Below are 6,834 nucleotides of genomic sequence, written 5' to 3'. Positions count from 1 at the left end.
CAGGGAAGAAAAGTGGTTGATGCAGGAAGAAGGCTAGAATGAAGGAGGAATTGCTAGACACTCTTGTTTGTACACCTCTAGTGCTTTGGTGTCTGTAGCCCATACTGGCTGATAGGCTTGTGGGGATGTTCTTTAGGGAAGCTTTGTTTCTTTCTCTCCCATAGATTGTCTTGTTTCCTTGGTGGAGTAGCAATAACCTTGGGGGATTTATACTTTTTTTTACCTTATCCAAAGCAAGGATTCTGTCAGGCTGGGGGGAAGCCCCTGTAGATATGGTAGCCCCACTCTATGAACAGCCTTAATGTTTTCAGTTGGAAGGCATCACTCTCAGTTCTTGCTTCTCTTCAGTCTGGGGCTGAGGGTACTGCTCTAATAGTGAAGGTTTGTGATGGCTTTTGCCAGATACTGATGTAAATATAAATGATTTTGAAGGATTAATTTTCCTCTGGGTTCTGTTCTGCTGGATAACAGGGGTTTGGTTGGTGTTTTGTTGTGGTTTTCTCCTCCCCTTTCATCAGTGCATCTCTTGTGATACACTCCAAGGACTGGTTGTCTCTTTGGCAGTTCTGGAATAAATCCTTCACTGCCCTGACCCTGGCCAGGGCTTTCCAAGGCTGAGCAGTACTGCAGACTGTTTTTAGGGTTGTAATGTGCCTTTTCATAAGTCTTGGATACCGTGGGCAAGTGATTAGCAAAGTACTTAGTGAGTGGTTACTTTCATTTGCCAAAATGAGCTTGCTTTTGCCCTTTGTGTAGCAGTGTGGGTTTGTTCCATCCCCTCTGCTGACTGCTTGCAAAGAAATCAAACCAGACAAGGAAACTGCACATCTTGAGAGGAGGACAGAAGCTGAGTGCTTCAGCTACCTGTGAACTCCCTACCATAACTAGACAGCAGTGTGCTTTTAGGATTTGGGACCACCATGTCTTCTCTCAAGCAGTAGCAGGTGGTGTTCTTTGTCCCCAGAGCCCTCTGTAGGTAGGTGTGCTTCCCCATCCTCTAAAGATGGTGATAGCTGCCTGCATCAGTGAGGCTGTTGTTAGTCTGTGTGAGTGGAAGATGCTTTAACATGAGCACATGTGGGAGAGAAGGGATCAGGCTTGTTCAGCTACTGAAAACCCTTGACTGGCCTAAAGCAGTTGGCTGGAGTGGGTTGTGGTGTCCTCTCCAGAAGCAAAGGCATCCAAAGCAAACCACTGAGCCATGCTGAAATCTTGCTTAGTCTTGACTTTAAGCTCTGGCTGACAACTAAATTCCATGGTCTGGGATTATTATGTTGTTGTTTTCACCACAAGTGCTATCAGCTTTGCTGTGGCTGCAGAGTAAACTACAAGTCTCGAAGTAAATACAAGCTGGATGAGCTTGGCTGGCAAACAGAACCACCCAGGAGCTGTCAGATGTCTGCTCGTTCCAGACTAAAGCTGGTAACATTCCTGATAACATAACTTGGAGGCTTGGCACAGACTCCACAAGTTAGAGTTAGCAGTAAACACACACAAGCACAGGTCTGCTAAGCACACAAGTTTTGCATCTCTTGAGTGTAACAAAGGCTGTCTTACATAGTAAGATACACCCCTTAATGTAATTACTTTCACTGCTAAAAATTGAGGTCATGCATCATACTAACGTTACCCCCATCCTAACTTTCATGCCTTATCTTCCACAGGTGAGTTGGAGATCCTGTATTCATTGTATGTGTGTCTCCCTTGTGCTGTTGTGTGCTCCCATGCCATGCACTGACTGTTGAATCGTTGCACCCTACAGAGAGCAGAAGTATTGATACTCTGGGGTTAGTGAGCAGCATGGAGCTGATGGGGTGGAACAGGTATTTTCTGGTCCCCACTGACAGTGTGTTTAAGAGTGGTGACAGTAGCTTGTCTTAAGTTCATTGCATGAGGATGTAAACTTTGTCTCAGATAAAGCATGACTAATACAGTTTCCTTCTGATGGCCTGCGGCCCTCAGTCACCACCCTGTTGTGGTACACTACCAAAGTCAGAAGCCTCTCAGGTTGGGGTTTCATCCAAATAACACAAAGATTTTAGTGTCTTTCTTGTTTAAACATACCAGAAACGCTGTTTGCAGCTGCATCCTCACCTGAGGCTGCAGCACACGAGGGCACTGTTATGCTCTGTGGATCAGGTGGCATCTGAACACTTATGTTCTGCTGGTCTAATAGCCCTGGATTCCCCAGGGTGAGCCAAGGAGGCTCTAGCCCTGTGGCCATGGGCTTCCAGTCATAGGATATGGGAACACCTTTACAGCCACTCTCATTTTAGACTGACCTTCCTTGGAAGGACAGTGTTTGTTCTGTGACAGTGTGTGTCTAAGACACAGGCTGTACTTCTGGGTAGCTTTGTAACTCTGTAGAGGGCTGGGGACAGAGATGGGCAACTGCCACAACCAAAGCTGGGGAGGGGGGAACACTTACAAACTTGTAATCCTAAACTCAGGTCTTAGATTGCAGTGGGATCTGTTCCCAGTGAGTATTATAGGGAAGGAGCTGTTCCTCTTGATGTGCAAATAGGTAGTGAGCAGACATACTTGGCTCCTGTCTCTGCATCTGTGTTTATTTCAAGTTGTGAGGCAGAAATCTCTTATCTCTGGTCTCTTATGTCCCTGTTTCCAAAATACAAGTGATAGATACAAATCTAGCAGCTACAAGGCTGGGCTTGGCACAGGAGGAGGAAGTAGAAAGCATGAAGAGGTTGGTAGAAGCTGTTCCTTCTGAGGCCTTGTTCATCCCTCTGGGATTGGATGTGTGCATGTACCTTGTTGCTCCAGGTCCTATGCAAGTGACAACCTTGGGCCTCTGCAGAGGCTGGGGATGGAGGTGGTGGCTTTTCAAGCCTGCCTGAATGCAGGCAGGCAAATACCTGACAAGGCTTCTGATAACAGAGACAGAGGAAACTCCCGTGTGCCCTATATCCCATAGTAAAAAGGGAGGAATGGAGGAAGAGCCACCAGCTCAGTGAGTGGGGTTAGCACAGAGCCTGGAGAAGCTGCTCAGCAAAGAGCTCTCTGTTACATCCCATTCTGTGCTTCCTTGGCTCTCATAACAGTATTGGCACCAAAGCAGCATGCAGCAAGAGGGTAGAATTTCTTCCCTTGTAGGCTGCTGAGCTCTTCAGTAAACCCCTGGTGTGTGCAGATGCTCCACTGCTGTTTGCAGAGCGAAAGGAGCCTTTGTCTGAAGCATTGGTGGGCTGAAATCACTGCAGAGGCTTGGAAGGTTTGATTCTGTGCTCCAGCTGTGCTGGCTGACAGATTTAACCTGTTAACATCTGGGAGCAAGGCAGTGTCTTCTCCACATGTGCAGAACAGGCTTTTCTCTTCCTGCAATCTGCAGCACTGTGAAAGGCTTGCAATGAAGAGAGCGTGGCTCTGACTGTCAATAAGTCCTTTCAGATTCCAGTTGCACAACCAAAGGAATTCAGCAGATTCCTGTTTTTCTAACCAGGCCATGCCTTCATTTTAAAGCTTCCAATTGCCCCATCCCATCTCACACTGCCTTGAGAGTAATGTACAAGAGGTTTTTCTCCTGGCTTGCCAATAGCTGCAGTTGTGCCCATCACAGGTGTCTCAGTGCTGTGGCTTTGACCATATGGCTGCAGCAATCTGTGCCCTGACTCCCCCTGCACTGTTGCATGTGTCCAACTCAGGAGCGCTTCCCAAACCTATAGCTCTGGGTTTCTATGGGGTGTTGACTAAACCCATTGTCTACCTGGACCTATTTGCTCTTGCATTTGCTTCCTTACCTGGGGAAAGCCCCCCTGCATCCTGCAGTGCTGACTTTCTGTGTTCGGTATCTGTGTTGATAAGTGGGAATATCTAACATTCCACCTCACCAAGTGTCTGGCTCCCACTGCTGCCCATCGCTCTTTGTAATTTTATAACTGCCTAAGAAATTAAATCTGTGTTGCCATAAATACTCTGTGTCTTCTTCCTTTTGTTTGCTGCTTGCAGATGGGGCCGGGTGACATCGGGGTGATGCTGCGTGTGTTGTGTACCCTGTGGCCCAAACCAAAGCACCAGCAGTAATGAGCCTTGGTTCTGGTTGTGTTTTGGAGCTGCTCTCAGCCTGGGGTTTGCTGGGGGCCAGGAAAGGATGAGCCGAGTTTCCCCTGGTCCATTTGGCTTGCAAATGTAATTTTCCCTCTTGTTCCTCCTCAGAGCTGCTCCTGGCAGGACTCCATCCATGCATCCTTCTGCTCCTCAGGTGGGTTTGGGTAATTTCCTTTATTCTTGCTTCCATGGATCACATCTGAAGCAATGCTTCAAATACTGTGCTGTTACTTCAAGCTTGTTGCTTTGTGCCTTCAAGCCCAGGAGGAAGATCTGAAGCGAGCCTGTATGGATGGGTGAGGAGGCATCTCCTGCGTCTGTGTGTATCCTTCCTCTTGCAAAGCCGTGACCAGCACTTTGATTGGGGTAGATGAGAGGAGAAAAAGCCTCTCTGCTCTTGATAGCAATGGAGCACGTGAGGGTGAGCCTGTCCTTGGTTTGCTGTGGCTGCTCCATCCCTGGCAGTGTTCAAGGCCAGGTTGGACAGGGCTTGGAGCAGCTGCTCGAGTGGAAGGTTGGAAGTCCCTTCTAACACATCCCATTCCATGATTCCGTGTTGTTCTGCATGACCACTTCATCCCAAGGCCTTGGCTATGAAGCTGCAGAGCTTCTCTTTTCCTTATGTAGCCCAGGGGGGTGATGCTGTCCTCTCAGTGCCATTTATGTGCCTCTTTGCCTCAGGTTCAATAGGCAGTGAACACAGGTGAGTGTTTCCAAACAGTTCATTTGCTGCTGGTGCCATTTCCCATCTTCTGCCTGGAACAACTCAGAGCTGAGATACTGCAGGGGGGTTCAGCACCAACTCCCACTCATGGTGGTCATGCCAGCAACTGTTTACTGTGCCCTGGGTGTTGATGCCATCCAGACCCACTGATGCTTCCAGAGGTCCAACTGCTCTTGCCTGCAAAGAGTGGAATGCTTTCCAATAAGCAAAATGGTAAATAATGGCAGAGAGTTCCTCATGTAATGAATGGCACGATGTGATTTAATGAGGGGTTTCTGCCCAGCCTGCTGGGGTTGAGGACATCTGATGCCTCCTGTTCCATTACCTCGCTGTGGTTTGGGGTTTGGTTTCCTTTAGCAGTGAGTTTCACTTAGGTACAGGTTATAATGATTTGGAGTCTGTGTGAGTCCATAAAATAAGATTTTGATGAAGTTCTGATATTCAAGATCCCATTTTGCAGGAGCAAGGAAGGCCCTGGAGCAGGAGCTCATGTGTGGGGCTGGGGCTGTACTGGGGAGCACCAAGTGATGCAGGGACACAGACCCACTTTGCCCACTGAACACATGGACCATCACCTTCAGGTGCCAGTGGGGCAGGTACCTGCTTGGCACCTCCCTTCTTGCTGCCCTCCCCTCCTGCTGCTCAGGGCAGCAAGTGATGCTTACAGACCCTGTACTGGCTCTTTGCTGGGCTCACAGCTCCTTTTATGGGGGGGGCAGTGGGGGGACCGCATAAGGTGAAGGTTGAGGGGTGCCGGATGGAGCGGAGGGGCCGCTCCGCCGCTAGATGGTGGTGCTGGGCCCCGCAGCGCGGAGCGCATCCCTGCTCCCTCCCCGGGGCATCCATGTTCTTGCCTGCATCCCCAGCAGCATCCCAGCCTCTGCCCCTGCAGTATCCATGTGCTTTACCTTGGAGCATCCCTGCTCCTTCCCCAGCCTGTTTTCCCCTCATGCATCCCTGCTTTCACCCCGGAGACTCCCCTGGAACATCCATCTTCTTTCCTCCCTTCTCTGGCAGCTTCCCAGCCTTCCCCCCTGCTTAAAGCATCCCTGCTCATTTCATGGGAGCATCCCAGCCTTTCCTCCCCTGCTCCTTCCCTTTTCCCTTCAGTGCACAGAAGATGCCCTGAGCATGTACTAGTGCTCCGTGACTGAGCAGAGCAAGAGCAATACATGGTCTGGTTTGTAAGGAAACACAAGCCTGGCTCCCTGTGCATCACTGGGATACAGGATTCTCTGCTCCAGTTCCCTCTCAGCACCCCAAGTCCCTTCTGTAGGGGTAACCAGCACAGAGGACTCAGGCACAGCATCTCTTCCCACCTGCAACCAGTGCTGCAAATGGAAGCAGGGAGGCAGAGCCAGGAGACATTATCTCACTCCTTTCTAATGTTTGGGATAGGAAACAGCCTTTCCTGTTTCCCTGTATGGGTATGGCTGGGCTAAGGGATGCAAGGGTCTCCTCTGGGAATCAGGGGGGATTTGGCCCTGTTCCTATGGCTTTAAAGAAGGCATTGGGGTGGTTATAACCCAATACCCATCTCCCTGCACCCTCACCCCAGAGCAGCCCCTACAACCCCATCCTGCCTGATGAAAAGCCTCTGGCAGCCCCGCTCTTGGCTTTGTGTTCTCAGCTGCTGCCTCTGCTGCTTATTTATATTGGAGTTTGCATTAGCAGATGCACTCTGGGATATTCAATTACCTATAAAGAGCTGGAGCAAGGCAGCTCTGGAGCCATCCAGGGGGGTTGGGGCTTTTCTTCTTCCTCTCTTGGTTTTGGATGTTTTGGGGGCTTTTGGGTTGTATTTTTAACTGAAGGGGGGGGGGGTTGGGTTTAAGCATCAATAAACAGAAAGTGGAGTAAAAAAGGAGGGGGATAAATAACTAATCCTGGTATGGAATGAAGCAGCTGGGTGGAAAAACCCATCTCCGGGAAGAAAGCAGCTCCCTGGGTTATTTATAGCTCTTTTGTTTCTCTCTCTGCCCCCTCCTCTCCCCATCCAGGCTGTGGGTTCAGTGTGTGTCGTTCCCATTGCTCTCCATCACCTCCCC

The sequence above is a fragment of the Melopsittacus undulatus genome, chromosome 8, assembly GCF_012275295.1.
Source record: "Melopsittacus undulatus isolate bMelUnd1 chromosome 8, bMelUnd1.mat.Z, whole genome shotgun sequence".
Lineage (NCBI taxonomy): Eukaryota > Metazoa > Chordata > Aves > Psittaciformes > Psittaculidae > Melopsittacus > Melopsittacus undulatus.
This window is presented reverse-complemented; position numbering follows the sequence as displayed.